The sequence below is a fragment of the Bos javanicus genome, chromosome 16 (genome assembly GCF_032452875.1).
Source record: "Bos javanicus breed banteng chromosome 16, ARS-OSU_banteng_1.0, whole genome shotgun sequence".
In the NCBI taxonomy this organism is placed as follows: Eukaryota; Metazoa; Chordata; class Mammalia; order Artiodactyla; family Bovidae; genus Bos; species Bos javanicus.
In genome coordinates this window covers 41,241,494-41,258,624 of record NC_083883.1, presented here as the reverse complement: position 1 = coordinate 41,258,624, position 17,131 = coordinate 41,241,494, and the positions used below count along the sequence as shown (strand labels likewise).

Sequence of the window (17,131 nt, the reverse complement as noted above, 5' to 3'; positions counted from 1 at the left end):
CTTCTACTTATGTGTGTGTATGCTAAGTCGCTTCAGTCACGTCTGACCCTGTGACCCTATGAACTGTAGCCCACCAGGTTCCTCTGTCCATGGGATTCTCCAGGCAAAAACACTGGAGTAGGTTGCCATTTTCTTCTCCAGGGGATCTTCCTGACCCAGGGATCGAATCTGTGTCTGTTACATCTCCTGCATTGGCAGGCGTGTTCTTTACCACTAGTCTTGGGCACATTACTAAACTTTTCTGAGTTTCAGTTTCCTCATCAATAAAATGGAAATGACAGTGATACTTATCCTATAGGATGGAGAGATCATATGACTAAACACATAGAAAGTGCTTAGAATAATGTTGGACACATTGTAAGAAATATTTGTGTTATTTACTATTATTACTATTGCTGATATATAGAAAAATTTCTACAGAAATAACTCTCACCAACCTATCTCCATTGTAGTGGCCTGCACAAAATATTTCACATCTATAAATAATATTTTATTTCTCAAAAATTTGAACCTACCATGATGAAATCTCAGCGGGGGATACATGGATATTGCAGAGACATATTCTCCCAGCAGTCTATGCTAACACTTGTGACACCCTCCAATGTTGCTAAAGACAGAGGCCAACTCCCAGACTTGCCTGTTTTCTGGGGCTATGCCTTGAGATGACTTTATGTCCCCCTTCTTACTTTCTAGGAAAGTGAGAAGCAATTATTTATGTTTGGCTTAACAGCAAATAAAGAACCAGGGACTATTTTGAGTGACAGATTTCCAGTTTAGTGGAATTAATCTAAACTGGAAAAAAAGTAAGATTCATATGTTAATTATAGGAACAATGGGACATAGATTACCCTATTATTAAAAGAACATTCTCTAAACTCCATCTCTGGGTCTCATTCCTTGGGACAGATGTTGAACTCATGGTGATGTGTAAGACTATTCAGAAGTGGATGTTGTGAGATGGCAAATTGACAGAGAAATGCTATCCTAAATTGGGACTATATCTGAGGAAGTTTATAGTACTCTTGCTATAATGAGAATCCTTTTGGTTAAGAGTATCAGTGCTCCCCTTGGTTGGGCTTGAAACATTGGCTTTTGGAAATCCTTTAGAGAAAAGGTGAACTCATGAGTTGATGGGAGAGATTTGGTCAAATACTAATATTTGAACTGAATCCCTCATCTGCCAAGTTATTAACTGATTCCCCATTCTCCTCAGGGCTGTATAGAACCTGCCTCATTTGTAGAAGAGGATCTTGGGACTAAAGAGATCAAGGCCCTGGGGAATAGGCCAAAAGCTTGGGAAGCGGGAGGTTCACCAGAAACAGACTCCTCACATGTGTGCAGGGCCTGCTCTGAGCCCTGTTTACCCTTCAGTCCTGATCAGTGACCAACACCAGTCACTGATCCAGCCACCATGAGAGGATGACCACGGTCAACAGACATAGGCTTGGTTGGCAGATGGCTCAGCCTCGTGACCATTCCCAAGCCCTTTCCAAGGGGCCCACAGATATCTTGTTGTTGCAATCCTACGGAAGGACCTGGATCATAGTGGAGAGACAGGTAGTCAGGGCACAACTTAGAGAAGCTTCCTACACAGTCTCCCTACCCATATTAGCATCCCTCTTCTCCAGATGGCATGATTCATTTCTGCTCCTTCCTAGAGTAAAAGTTATTAAAGCAAAAATAAACAAATTAGACTAATTAAATTTAAAAGCTGCTGTGGTTATTTCTAGTTCTAGGCCTTATGAAACTAGAAGCTTCCACTTCTTATCCTGTAGGATTCTGAGTTCTGGAACCCTACCACTATGCAATTCATAGAGCCTCCCAAGTGGAAGGGACTAGAGATCTCCAGCCTCCTGCCCTCACTGAGCTCCCAGCCAACAACAGGCCAGGCATGTGAGTATGCCAACTTACAAGTGGATCCTCCAGGCCCTAGGAAGCCTCAGTTGATGCCACATGGAACAGAGACAAGTCTTCCCCACCAAGCCCTGCCCAAATTGCAGTTTCATGAGTTATGTAAGTGACTGTTGTTTGAAGTCGCTGGATTTGTCATAGTTTGTTACACATCTAAGTTTCCTTTCCCTCTAAATGTTTTTCCATGGGTCTATACATTCTTTAACGGCTAATTTTCTGGTTTTAAGAATAGAGCCAATTCTTACTAGTAGTACATACATCATGCCTGATTTCTCCAACAGATTCCTCATTATAGTAAGAGCCTTCTGTGGATCTTTCAAACTAGATAAGTGACTTAACACTGAATAAGACATTTCTTTCTTTTTAAGGTGGATTTAGCATGAGGTTACATGCGTTCCTGGAATTTGTTGAATGAAAACAATACATCTCAGGCTCATTATGCTTTCATTAAATAAGCTGAGTTCTCTCTGAACTAAGTAACATTTTTACTTTATACTTTGTCTAATGCTTAGAAACTTCCAAAGTTCTTTTTTTGTAGTGTGTGTCTAGGAAATAGAGAAGATGCAAATATTCACCTCAACTAGAGAGAAATAGGACTTGAATGGAATGGCAGTTGGCGTGTTTAAAAGGGAAGAATGGTTATTTTCCTTCTCTGCTTTTACCTACCTCTTCCAACAAATTCACTTAATGCCTTTCCTTTACCTCCATCTCTTGATAAGACGATGAGGAAAAGTATACAAAAGATGAGAGGAGAGGGGAAAGGATATCCCAGAGGGCTTATGTACATTTTTATAGTACTTTAAATTTTCTGAAATGTAGGCTTCCTGTGAAGTAGATAGTGGAACCCTCATTTTGGGGCCTGTGAAAATTAGTGAATTGCATGGTATCATGCACTTTGTGACAGCATATATTGTGGAATCTGAGTATACCTAGGGATTATTTCATTGATCTTAATATCATGCCTTTACAGTGGGGAGGATGACCAAGACCAGCCACCATTAGGGCCCTGAGGAAGATGTCCAAGTATGCAGAGACTGGCCTTCCCAAGTCAACACTCAGCCTGCCTTCTTGGAAGTTCCTTATCTCATACACTGATGTTTCCTCTTCCATCTCCCCCTGAGACCACACTTCCATCTTCTGCCTTAACCCTTCCAGGGTTTAGCAGTGTGGTTTAAAGAGGAGCTCAGAGACCCCCCAACTCTTTCATGGAGAGAGGGGATGGGGTGAGGGAGACAGGACCAGTGCCTGGTCATGAAACACAGTGTATCTTCTTTATGTTCATTTGTTTTGTTGCTTAATGGAAGAGTGGAGAGCTGATTATTCGGAGGTACAGAACTTCCCTTTACCTCTCGTCTGCTCTCAAACCTTCATGATACAAGAAGAACAAAAAGAAAGCTGCTTAACACATGACCATGCCCTTGTCCATACTGCCTTTTCCTTTTATTCACACCAGAAAAGTAGAATTAAATATTTCCTTGTTAAAAAGAAAAAAAAAAAATTGGGAACATTGCTCCCTTTTGGAATGTCAGAGCCGAAGTCAGTGTGGAGGCGTGGAGGCCAGCAGTTTCAGATTCTGCTATGCAGTGCCCTCACGCTCTGTGCAAGGGAAGCTACACAGACTTTTCGGCTTAGGTTTTAAAAGCTATGTAGACAGTTTCTGCCACTTCAACCAGTTTCTGCTTCGTCCCTTTGATATATCATGGCTTTGTATGAGATTTTATTGATAACAGGCTATCAGCGCTTTTTAAAAAGCATAAAACACCACCTATCTGCTCCAATCACCTTCTTTTGCAGGGGGCAAAGTTGTTTTGTTTTGCTGACTTTAAAATGTTGACTCTTTAAAAAATTAGTTGCTTTTTCTATAGCTATACAAAGTTCTTAATATTTCTTTGGCAATGGAATGTAATGGAATTTTATGACTGTATTAAAAAAAAGGTACCTTTGCTCAGAAATTCTCTACCATCCAGCACCCTAATTATTTGACTAAATAAATGGATTGCCCAGGAACCTTGATGCAATGGAAGCAGAGTCAGAACAGAAGCCTCTTAACCACCTTTTTAGTGCCTTGCGTCCTCCCCTAACTCAAACACTTCACGTTGTGTGATTTATTTGCCAAGAGGAAGTGGGGGCGGGTTGCTAGGATAACAGAAGCTGACTGACCTTGAATTTCACCCTCCCAGTGAGTAAGCCAACTCAGTGGCTTTACCACCTCTGTCATCATTTCTGCTTCACAGCAGGCTCATTGTGAGTAGAAAGCACAGGACTCTCTATTGACTATGCTCCATGCAGAGCCATGTGGGCCACACCGAGACGCCTCAGTCAGCATCCAGCAGCCTGCAGGCCTACAGAAAGTAGACTCACCATGCTGGGAACATCTTCCTTCAAGCCCATCACATCTCCCAAACTTTGAGACAATATATCCGTAAGATGTCAACAAGTGTATTACTTAAAAAATGTGAATGAGTAGAAATATATGCAAAGGCCTTGACTTTGATATCACTTCCAAGTGAGATCTCCCTGCCTTCCCAACCCTAAATGACTCTGAAATGATATAATGCTCTTATCTGTTTTGATCAGGTTGACCCTTTTTATTTACAGTCTTCTGGTTTTTGTTTTGTGGTTGTGCCCTAAAACCACAGAATGGAAAGTTTATTGAAAGCTGGGATCAGATTATATGAATCTGAGGTTTCCAAACTTCAAAATAGGACCTATACATAAAAAATACGCACATAAAGCTTAGACAGTGTATTAGAATCAGGGACTGTCCAGGAAAATGTAGCATTGTAGCAATTGGTAAATATATATAGCAGGATACTGTATGTTTAACAGGCTCCTAAATCCCCAAGGAAGAAAAAAATTAGACCCAGTCTGCACAGACTCCATGACCTAGAGACATAATATGCTGGCCAAGTATATATATATATATATATATATATATATATATATATATATATAATGATGAGTTCATTGATAAGAAGCAGAATAATACGATTTTTCAGTTAATGGAATGATGACATCCTTAACAATGCAATCCAAAAAAAGACACTGTAGAACACTGTGATAAGGACTAGGCATCCTGAGGAATGGTGATTCAAGGAGAACGTTCAACCAGATCAGATCAGTCGCTCAGTCGTGTCCGACTCTTTGCGACCCCATGAATTTCAGCACACCAGGCCTCCTTGTCCATCACCAACTCCCAGAGTTCACTGAGACTCACATCCATCGAATCAGTGATGCCATCTAGCCATCTCATCCTCTGTCGTCCCCTTCTCCTCTTGCCCCCAATCCCTCCCAGCATCAGAGTCTTTTCCAATGAGTCAGCTCTTCGCATGAGGTGGCCAAAGTACTGGAGTTTCAGCTTTAGCATCAGTCCTTCCAAAGAAATCCCAGGGCTGATCTCTTTCAAAATGGACTGGTTGGATCTCCTTGCAGTCCAAGGGGCTCTCAAGAGTCTTCTCCAACACCACAGTTCAAAAGCATCAATTCTTTGGTGCTCAGCCTTCCTCACAGTCCAACTCTCACATCCATACATGACCACTGGAAAAACCATAGCCTTGACTAGATGAAGCTTTGTTGGCAAAGTAATGTTTCTGCTTTTGAATATGCTATCTAGGTTGGTTATAACTTTTCTTCCAAGGAGTAAGCGTCTTTTAATTTCATGGCTGCAGTCACCATCTGCAGTGATTTTGGAGCCCAGAAGAATAAAATCTGACACTGTTTCCACTGTTTCCCCATCTATTTCCCATGAAGTGATGGGACTGGATGCCATGATCTTCATTTTCTGAATGTTGAGCTTTAAGCCAACTTTTTCACTCTCCACTTTCACTTTCATCAAGAGGCTTTTTAGTTCCTCTTCACTTCTTTCTGCCATAAGGGTGGTTTCATCTGCATATCTGAGGTTATTGATATTTCTCCCAGCAATCTTGATTCCAGCTTGTGTTTCTTCCAGTCCAGCGTTTCTCATGATGTACTCTGCATATAAGGTAAATAAGCAGGATGACAATATATAGCCTTGACGTACTCCTTTTCCTATTTGGAACCAGTCTGTTGTTCCATGTCCAGTTCTAACTGTTGCTTCCCGACCTGCATACAAATTTCTCAAGAGGCAGATCAGGTGGTCTGGTATTCCCATCTCTTTCAGAATTTTCCACAGTTTATTGTGATCCACACAGTCAAAGGCTTTGGCATAGTCAATAAAGCAGAAATATATGTTTTTCTGGAACTCTCTTGCTTTCAAACTAAAGCTGAAACACAGTCCCAGACAGAGGGAGTAGAGCCAAATGTGCAGCCAGAGTGAAGAAGTTGTTTGTTGTCTGGAAAAGGGCTTTGAAATGGAGCAAAGTTTCTGGATAACCATTTAAAATCACCTGGTCAGAATGCTGAGAGCAAGAAAACAGCACTGGCTGTAGTTTTGAGTGATTTGAAGAAGGTTTCTGCTCAAGGCAAGCAGAGGTGGAAATTCGTAGGTTTTAACTTAGTTCTTTGGAGAAGGCAATGGCACCCCACTTCAGTACTCTTGACTGGAAAATTCCATGGATGGAGGAGCCTGGTAGGCTGCAGTCCATGGGGTCGCTAGGAGTCGGACACGACTGAGTGACTTCACTTTCACTTTTCACTTTCATGCATTGGAGAAGGAAATGGCAACCCACTCCAGTGTTCTTGCCTGGAGAATTCCAGGGACAGGGAAGCCTGGTGGGCTGCCATCTCTGGGGTCGCACAGAGTTGGACACGACTGAAGCGACTAGCAGCAGCAGCAGCAACTCAGGTCTTATGTTAGCCAAATTTGTCTGTTTTGTCATTTGACAGTAATGGTGACACTGACCTCAGTTGTTAAGGGGAGAAACTCATAATTCCCCTGGTTCAGAGTAGGTTAAGGAAAATGGCAAGGAAGCACCAGAAGGTTCACATTCCTGGTGGAACAGCAGTGTCTGATGGCATTTTAACCCTCCCCCCGCCCCCCCGCCCCTTTCAACCTAGAACTAGATGGATGGACAGAGAAATTGCAATGGAATATCTAAGAATTCCAAGAGCAATATCTAAGAACAATCTATCTGACTAATGAAAGATCAAGATGAGGTTTCCCGGGTGGCTCAGTGGTGAAGAATTCACCTGCCAATGCAGGAGACACAGGTTCAATCCTTGATCTGGGAGGATCTCACAAGCCTTGAAGTAACTAGGCCTGTCCAAGTGCCACAACTATTGAGCCTGTGCTCTAGAGCCCGGGAGCTGCAATTACTGAGCCACGTGCTACAACTCCTGAAATCTTGGCACCCTAGGGCCTGTGCTCCGCACAAGACAAGCCACTGCAGTAAGCCCATGCACAGCAATTGGAGAGTAGCTCCTGCTCGCAGCAACTACAGAAAGACCATGCACAGTCCCAAAGACCCAGAACAGCCAAAAATAAATAAATTAAATTAAATTACAAAGGAAAAAATGATCAAGATGTGTTTCATGGAGGCTTGAACCAGAAAATTGGTGAAAAAGTAGTTTGATCTAGACCTACTTCTTGCACTCTTTTTCCTTTCTCCTTAAGAATGTTTTACAAAGGTAGTGTGGTAAGTGCTAATTGAGTAGTACAAAGAGCATTTATTTACTCTAGAAAGTTCAAAGGAGCAGAGGTCACAGTGGGCCAGAGCAACTGGGGAAATAGTGACTAGAACTTGGACTTGTCGGATGGGTGGGATTCAGAGTAAGTGGAAGTAGAGAGAAAGGAGAGGCTTGTTGGGTAGAGGGAGATGCCAAGTACAAAGTAAGCAGAAAGCACAAGGCCACCATGACTTGTTGCTTTAACAGATGAAAAAATTGAGGCTTAGAGACACTAAGGAACTTGACCAAGGATATATGGCTCCTGAATTACTCTATAGGGAACTAAAGTAAAGCTGTGCTGTGCTGTACTTAGTTGCTCAGTCATGTCCGACTCTGTGACCCCATGGACTGTAGCCCACCAGGCTCCCCTGTCCATAGGGATTCTCCAGACAAGAATACTGACTGGAGTGGGTTGCCATGCCCTCCTCCAGGGGATCTTCCCAACCCAGGGATCGAACACAGGTCTCTTGCATTGCAGGTGGATTCTTTACCATCTGAGATACCAGGGAAGCCCGTAAAGCTACTTAATACCAAAGTCCACATTCCTTCCTCCAGACTCCAGGTTCACAAAGCTGATAGACATGTAAACAACTGTAACATAACACATGTTTTTGAATTGAAGGTCATTTCAATACCTTTCATTTTCATTTAGTTATACTTGTCCTGACATGTCAAAAAAAGAAACAGCATTACTTTAGTAGAGAAATGCTTATTTTGTGAATAACTCAATAACTCATATGGTGCGTTAACTCCCATTAACTCAACACATTAACTCCTATGGTAGAGAGAGTCTTCCAAGAGGAATAATGGTAAAATTATGTGGTCCAAAGAACAAACTGGTGATTTTCTGAGGATGAAGTTATGACAAAATAGAAAGAGAGGGACAGAGAGAGAGAATAGAAACTTCCAGATAGGAAAAGGAGTACATCAAGGCTGCATATTGTCACCCTGCTTATTTAATTTATATGCAGTTATCAATGCTGGGCTGGATGAAGCACCAGCTGGAATCAAGATTTCCAGGAGAAATATCAATAACCTCAGATATGCAGATGACACCACCATCCTTCTAGCAGAAAGTGAAAAAGAATTAAAGAGCCTCTTGATGAAAGTGAAAGAGGAGAGTGAAAAAGTTGGCTTGAAGCTCAACATTCAGAAAACTAAGATCATGGCATCTGGTCCCATCACTTCATGGCAAATAGATGGGGAAACAGTGGAAACAGTAGTTGACTTTATTTTTGGGGGCTCCAAAATCACAGTCATGAAATTAAAAGATGCTTACTCCTTGGAAGGAAAGTTATGACCAACCTAGTTAGCATATTCAAAAGCAGAGACATTACTTTGCCAGCAAAGGTCCATCTAGTCAAGGCTATGGTTTTTTCAGTAGTCATGTATGGATGTGAGAGTTGGACTATAAAGAAAGCTGAGTGCCGAAGAATTGATGCTTTTGAACTGTGGTGTTGGGAAAGACTCTTGAGAGTCCCTTGGACTGCAAGGAGATCCAACCAGTCCATCCTAAAGGAGATCAGTCCTGGGTGTGCTTTGGAAGGACTGATGCTGAAGCTGAAACTCCAATACTTTGGCCACCTCATGTGAAGAGCTGACTCATTGGAAAAGACCCTGATGCTGGGAAAGATTGAGGGCAGGAGGAGAAGGGGGCAACAGAGGATAAGATGGCTGGATGACATCACCGACTTGATGGGCATGAGTTTGGGTAAACTCTGGGAGTTGGTGATGGACAGGGAGGCCTGGTGTGCAGCAGTCCATGGGGTCACAAAGAGATGGACACAACTGAGCGACTGAACTGAACTGAACTGACTGAAAGAAAGGCGAGGTGGAACTGTTTAGCTCAAGGAATGAAACTGGGTCCTTTTCGTGATGTGGATAAAACTAAACTCTGTCATACAGAGTGAAATCAGTCAGAAAGAGAAAGACAAATATCATATATTAACACATATACGTGAAATCTAGAAAAATGGTACAAACGAACCTATTTGCAGAGCAGGAATAGAAACGCAGATCCAGAGAACAGACGTGTGGACACAGTGAGGTTAAGGGGAGGGTAGGACAAACTGGGAGAGTAGCATTGACATATATGCACTGGAAGTGTTAGTCCCTCGGTCCTGTCAGACCCATCTGTGACCCCATGGACTGTGGCCCTCCAGGATCCTCTGGATTTCCCAGGTAAGAATCCTGGACTAGGTAGCGGTTCCCTTCTCCAGGAGATCTTCCTGACCCAGAGATTGAATCCTGGTCTCCTGCATTTCAGGCAGATTCTTTACCATCTGAGCCAGCATATATACACTGTGCTGTGCTTAGTTGCTCAGTCGTGTCTGACTCATTGCGACTTCATGGATCGTAGCCTGCCAGGCTCCTCTTTCCATAGGGATTCTCCAGGCAAGAATACTGGAGTGGGTTGCCATCCCCTCCTCCAGGGGATCTTCCCAACCAGGGATCAAACCCAGGTCTCCCACACTGCAGGTAGGTTCTTTACCTTCTGCGCCATCAGGGGAGCCCATGTGTAAAATAGATAGTTGATGGGAACCTGCTATAAAGCACAGGAAACTCAGCAAGGTGTTCTGTGACAATCTAGAGGGGTGGGAGAGGTGCTCAAGAAGGAGGGAATACATGTAACTGATCCACATTGTTATACAGCAGAAACTAACACAACATTATACAGCAGTTATACTCCAATAATAGAATTTTTTAAATGTTCTGAATTAAGCTGATAATCCTTTTCTGCTCAGAAATACTTCAGGTTTTTAGAAATAAAAGTTTTTGTCAAAAGCAGTTTAACACTGGTGTTTGTGAGGTATGTGTTCCTCTTCAATGTTTCAAATCTAGACAAATAGACTACCCAGAAAGGATTACTATTGACCTTGGTGAGTGCAGGATCTAAGTTACTCTCACCATCTGGTCTTCTGTCCTTTGTGGAATAAAGTGGTGAATCAGCAAATCAAGCAAGTAGGCAATGTACAGTAGGAAAGATTAACCTTCTCATTTAAAACTACCATTGCAAAGTCTGTGTGCCCCTGTCTTCGGCTAGCTTGCTAGGCTAAGCCTCTTGACAGCTGACTTGGTAGTTGACTGATTAACTGCTTAATGATCCATGAACTAAAGGGAATTATCAATTCAATTCTCTGCCTGTGCCTACTTAGATAAATAAATAAAAGATACTAGGCAGTTGACAAAGACAAAATATCTTTAGGATAGCTGCCATTGCCCAGGGAAAGGAGTACAAGTAGCTGTACTTGTACTGTCCAGTACTGTACAGTCATGTCCAACTCTTTGCAACTCCATAGACTGTAGCCCACCAGGCTCCTCTGTCCATGGGATTCTCCAGGCAAGAATACTGGAGTGGGTTGCCATCCCCTCCTCCAGGGGATCTTCCCAACCCAGGATCTCAGGTCTCCTGCATTGCAGGCAGATTCTTTATTATCTGAGCCATTAGGCAGGCCTGCTATCTCTACTGATAGCTAGTAGAGTAACTGGCTATTTGATTCTTCTGCTACTTTTGAGATAGAGAAGTCCTTGGGCAGTTTCTGGCAGAGCCCTTACCACACTATATTGAAACTGTCTGTGTATAGTTTTGCCATCCTCAATAGGCTGAATCCTTGGAGGCAGTGACTATATTTAATCCTTACTTATAGTCCTACTTCCTTGTGTGTGTGCCCATCCAATGTTGAGTGAGTAAAATAGGCAGATGGATGGAGACAAATTACCACACTCCTCATGGATAAACAGCTCAAACCTGGCAGTGGAAAATTTCACAGTAACCTGGCAGTGGGAGAAAATTAACCCTGCAAAGAATTAATTTTCATGAGGCATCTCAGGAAAACTGATCAAGGAATGTGTTTTGGCAATCAATGGTTAATCTATTGAGAAACTTGTTTTCAAGGAAGGCAAGTCACAAGTGAGGGTGTTTACAGCTTTTTTGCTTTTAATTTTAAATAACAGTGCTGCAGAATGCACTGAGCTCTGGGATGGTAATAACACAGAAAAGGCCTGGGAGGATCACCTCCAGACATCTGGAGCATCTGCCCTTTGACTAGTTAATTTTTCAGACCATCTGGAGTGCTTTTAAAATACTGTCTCCTGGAACAGTATTCTGAACTTTCTCTTCTCTTTTGTTCTACAAGTGTTCTGTCTCTTTCCCCTCCCTGCTCCCTCCATCTCATTCCTGTGTTCTTACATCTAAAGTTCCTAGACCCAATTATTGCCTTTGTCTTCATTGCCTTGGAGGAGGAATGGGACAGGGTAGAAAGCCAAAGTATCCCGAGAGCTATTTCTTAGCTTTGTTTCTAAAATCCTCAGCTCTGTAAGGGAAACAGATAGTTATGGGTTCATCTAAAATGTATGAGGAACAGGACTGGAGAATAACATTCCCTCTAGTACAAGAAAAAGCTTCTCCAGGCTGGGGAGATGTATGGCAGGGATCCCTCTGGGATCTAATGCCTGATGATCTATGATACAGCTGATATAATAATAATGGAAATAAAGTACACAATAAATGCACTGTGCTTGAAATCATCCTGAAACCATCCCCTCTCTCTGGGTCTGTGAAAAAATCATCTTCCACCAAACTGGTCCCTGGTGCCAAAAAGATTGGGGTGGGCTTCCCTGGTGGCTCACCAGTAAAGAATCCGCCTCCAAGGCAGAAGATGCTGGTCCAATTCCCGGGTCAGGAAGATCCCCTAGAGAAGGACATGACAACTCATTCCAGTATTCTTGTCTGGAAAATCCCATGGACAGAGGATCCTGGTGGCTACAGTCCATGGGGTCGCAAAGAGTCAGACATGACTTAGTAACTAAACAACTACAGCAACAAGTGGGTAGACCCCAGAGAGAGAGGTCTGATACTCTGCCTTCTGGGAAGAGACCCAGAGAGAGGGCAAGACCCCTGGCAGATTTAGGGGAGTAGAGAGAATCTACACCTTGCAGGAAAAAAAGCAGAGCCAGAGAACAGGACTTAAGAAGTGGTGGATCAAGGCAAGAGAACGCCATAGTTCTTAGGACAATCTGTTGGCAGAAACATGATTCACAACGGGGCCCAGAATATATGAGGAAATTTGCCAGCCTTTACATAAGAGGAAGTGAAAGTTCAACAGACACTTGAATGGACTAAGAACTGAGGGACCAGGCTGAATCATGGAATCGCAGTAGAAACCTGTGGGACAAATGATGTTTTCCTGCAACTTGATGTCTGTCTCTATGTAAGTTTTTCAGGACTGATCTACATGTCTGCTGAAAGAGGGAAGGAACCTTAAACTGACGAGCTTAAGTTGTCTTTGCTACCATATACTTGTGAACTCAAAAGGGAGCTCTAACCTCACCCATACATTTTTTTTTTCTCTAGAATTTCCCTTTGAATAACAGGAATAAGTCAGGTCTTTTTTTCCCTCCAAGAAGTCAAAACATGTTTTTAGCACTATGTAATGAATGACCAGGACACCTAATCTGTCATTCTACAGACATTATGTTTCATAAGCCAAGTATTGCATTGTCTATGGCTCCAGCACAGTGCCATGTCCAGCTCCTAGAACAAAAACCACATCCACATTGGGTGAGATTTTAAATTCCTAGCACAAAATGATTTCTGAGAAAATGTAGTAGGCAGATTTGAGTTCCCAGTCTCTGTAAAACAATGTCACCAGGATTTAAGTTTCACTGTAATCTAATATTAATACCAAGTACCAACTATACTCATAAGAGTACTATTTAAAGTCACACTTAGTACTTCTTGGTAGTCTGCATTAAATCAAGACTATTCTCAACACATAAAGAAGTCATTTCTGAGATGTGCCCCTCCTGGGCCTCTCCCAAAAGTTATTTAGTAATGGAAAAGTATTCATCAACACCACAAAAATAAGATATGTGTGTGTGTGCGCACGTGTGCACTTAGTCGTGTCTGACTCTTTGTGATCCCACCAGGCTCCTCTGTCCCTGGGATTTCCCAGGCAAGAATACTGGAGTGGGTTGCCATTTTGTCATTTCCTATGCCAGGAGATCTTACTGACCCAGAGATCAAACCCAAGTCTCCTGCACTGGCAGGTAGATTCTTCACCACTTTGCCACCTGGGAAGCCTGTACAAAAATAAGATGGTATTATTCAAAATATAAGATGGTATTATTTTCGTAAAACTTTTTCTATAGTTTCTTAGTTATGTCTTCAAAATGATAAGAAATATGTGCAGTTAGATTTCCATTTCCAAATGGTCATTCCTGACTGGTACACATCATTTCTGCTCAAACAACTGACATGCTTCTATAAGTTGTCATTCATAAACATTTTTGATTCCAGGAAAACTTTTTTACTTAATACAAGCTACATTTCACAACAGCATGTCCTATAGTCATAAATTAATCCTTGATGACAAATAATGTCCTTTCACAGTTGACTATGTGTTATTTTTTGGGAAGGTACCAACAAAATTCCTATATTCCCATTATTGCCTTAAATTGTATTTGGTTGTCTCAGGTATACATTAGTTTGCAAATGAATTATGTAACCATCTTTGATTTTTTTTTTTAAAGGTGAAGTTTTACCTTGTTTGGTCGCTAATTCAAATTGACCCTAAAACAAAGTGTATATCACCAAAAATAAAAAAAGTTAACACACAAAGAGTTATGTATAGGAAAGCTGAATTTAGGAAGGCAAATCTTCTCATCCCAATGATATTGTAGGTTATGAGCAACTTGGCGCTCGTGGTAAAGAACCTGCCTGCCCATGAGGAGACGTAAGAGACATGGGTTCAATCCCTGGGTCAGAGAGACTCCCCTGGAGGAGGGAATGGCAAGTCACTCCAGTATTTTTGCCTGGAGAATCCCATGGAGAGAGAACTGTGGTGGGCTACAGTCCATGAGGTTGCCAAGAGTTAGACATGACTGAAGCAATTTAGCATGCATGCTGTAAGACTAGAACTTCAGTTTTCTTGGTTCATTATATTACTTACACACATTTTTCTTTTTGTAAAGGCATGCATAAAACAAATGAATCATGCCAGTGTCTCTGTTACCCAGGATGTCTTCTCTAACTTCTATATGAACACTAAGCCTCATGGCTGAAGACATGTTTTAAGTATGGCAAGCAATTAATTAAAATACTAAAATGGGCCTAGTATTTCCAGATAGTTCAGGATTTTTAACATAAACCAGACATGGAGATTACTATTTAAATGAAATATAGTTGACTTACAATATTACATTAGCTTCAGGTAGACAACATAGTGATTCAATATTTTTATAGATTACACACCATAGAAAGTAGTTATAAAATATTGACTATATTCTCCATGACTTTATAATCCTGTGACATTTATTTTGTAACTGGTAGTTTGTATCTCTTAACTCCCTTCACCTATTTTTATTTCCTCCCCTACTTCTCTCCTCTCTGGCAAATCATCCAGGAATTCCACTCCTGGCTATTTAATCAGAAAAAAATGAAAACACTAATTCAAAAAGATAGATGCACCCCAATGTTCACAGTAGCATTATTTACAAGAGACGTAGAGGATTCTAACATTAACTTGCCAGTCTTTCAATGACAATTAATTTTTAAAAATTGCTTTCACATATTGCAGGCAACAGTTTGTGGGCAATTAAATCTGCCTCTGGCTCTTGAGTCAACAGTTTACAATTTTCAAGTGGCTGGAGATCTTTGATTTAAGAGAAGAGTGCTTTTATTTTTTAAGATTCCAATGTAAGTTTTTGTTTTTCTCTCTGACTTCTTCCACTTAGCATAATGCTCTTCAGGTTCCATCCTTGTTGCCACAAATGGCAGGATTTCCTTCTTTTTATGGCTGAAGAGTATTCAATTGTGTGTATATGTGTGTGTAGAAATATATTTATCTGTTTTCTTTATCCCTTTATCTGTTGATGGATACTTGCGTCCATGTCTTAACTGTTGTGCACAATGCTGCAATGAATCGGGGGTACAGAAATCTTTTCTAAATAGTGATTTCATTTTCTTTGGAAATATACCCTAGAAGTAGAATTGTTGAATTGTATGGTAGTTTTATTTTTAATTTTTTGAGGGGTTTCCACACTATTAAACATAGTAGCTGTACCAATTTACATTCTCACCAACAATGCACAAGTGTCTCTTTTTCCTCCACATCCTTACTAACATTTGTTATTTCTTGTCTTTCCTGATAACAGCCATTCTAACAGGTATGCAGTGACACCTCATTGGGCTTTTGATTTGTATTTCTCTGATTATTAGTAGTGTTGCCCATCTTTTCATGTGTCCTCTTTTAGAAAAATGTTTATTTGGTTCCTTTGTTCATTTTTTAATCAGATTGTTTAATCTTTCAATTGAGTTGAGTTCTTTATATATTTTATGTATTAATTCCTTATCAGATACATGATTTTCAAATATTTTCCCAGTCCCATAGGGTGCCTTTTAATTTTGCAGATAGTTTCCTTTGCTGTCCAGAGGCTTTTTTAATATAGTTCCACTTGTTTGTTTTTGTTGCATTTGCTTTTGGTGTTAAATCTAAATAATCATTGCCAAGACTGCTATCAAGGAGTTTGTGTGTGAGTTCACCTGCTGTGTCTGACTTTTTGTGACTCCATGAACTGTAGCATGCTAGACTTCCCTGTTCTTCACTATCTCTTAGAGTTTGCTCAAACTCATGTCCATTGAGTCAGTAATGCTATCTAACCATCTCATCCTCTGCCACCCCCTTCTCCTTTTGCCTTCAACCTTTCCCAGCATCAGGGTCTTTCCCAATAAGTTGGCTCTTCACATCATGTGGGCAAAGTACTGAAGAGTCAGCTTCAGCATCAGTCCTTCCAATGAATATTAAGGGCTGATTTACTTTAGGATTGACAGGCTTGATCTCCTTGTAGTCCAAGGGGCTCTGAAGAGTCTTCTCTGGCATTACAATTTGAAAGCATCAGTTCTTTGGTGCTCAGCCTTTTTTATGGTCCAAGTCTCACATCTGTACATGACTGCTGGAGAAACCATAGCTTTCTATGCTTTTTTTTTATATGGACGTTTGTTGGCAAAGTGATATCTTTGCTTTTTAATTTGCTGTCTAGGTTTGTCATAGCTTTCCTTCCAAGCCACATGCACCTTGTAATTTCAAGGCCACAGTCACTGTCCACAGTGATTTTGGAGCTCAAGAAAATAAAATTTTTCACTGTTTACACTTTTTCCGCTTTTAAAAAGCAGAGATATTACTTTGCCAACAAAGGTCTGTCTAGTCAAGGCTATGGTTTTTCCAGTGGTCATGTATGGATGTGAGAGTTGGACTGTGAAGAAAGCTGAGCACCAAAGAATTGATGCTTTTGAAGTGTGGTGTTGGAGAAGACTTTTGAGAGTCCCTTGGACTGCAAGGAGATCCAACCAGGCCATTCTAAAGGAGATCAGTCCTCAGTGTTCATTGAAAGGACTGATGCTAAAGCTGAAACTCCAATACTTTGGCCACCTCATGAGAAGAGTTGACTCATTGGAAAAGACCCTGATGCTGGGAGGGATTTTGGGGCAGGAGGAGAAGGAGACGGCAGAGGATGAGATGGGTGGATGGCATCACCGACTCAATAGACATGAGTTTGAGTGAACTCCGGGAGTTGGTGATAGACAGGGAGGCCTGGCATGCTGTGATTCATGGAGTCACAAAGAGTCGGACACGAC

At 41.4% G+C, this 17,131-nt stretch overlaps 2 long non-coding RNA genes across 4 annotated transcripts in view; one reads left to right on the top strand and one right to left on the bottom strand.

Moving 5' to 3' along the window:
- The window catches only part of LOC133227757 (uncharacterized), a 206,792-nt gene that overhangs the window by 130,999 nt on the left and 58,662 nt on the right, over positions 1–17,131 (bottom strand). The gene's annotated exons all lie outside the window — the stretch shown is intronic.
- The window catches only part of LOC133227754 (uncharacterized), a 55,600-nt gene continuing 40,288 nt past the window's right edge, over positions 1,820–17,131 (top strand). The window contains exon 1 of the long non-coding RNA XR_009729927.1: positions 1,820–2,013. This is a non-coding gene — a long non-coding RNA (uncharacterized LOC133227754). The remainder of the gene's footprint in view (positions 2,014–17,131) is intronic.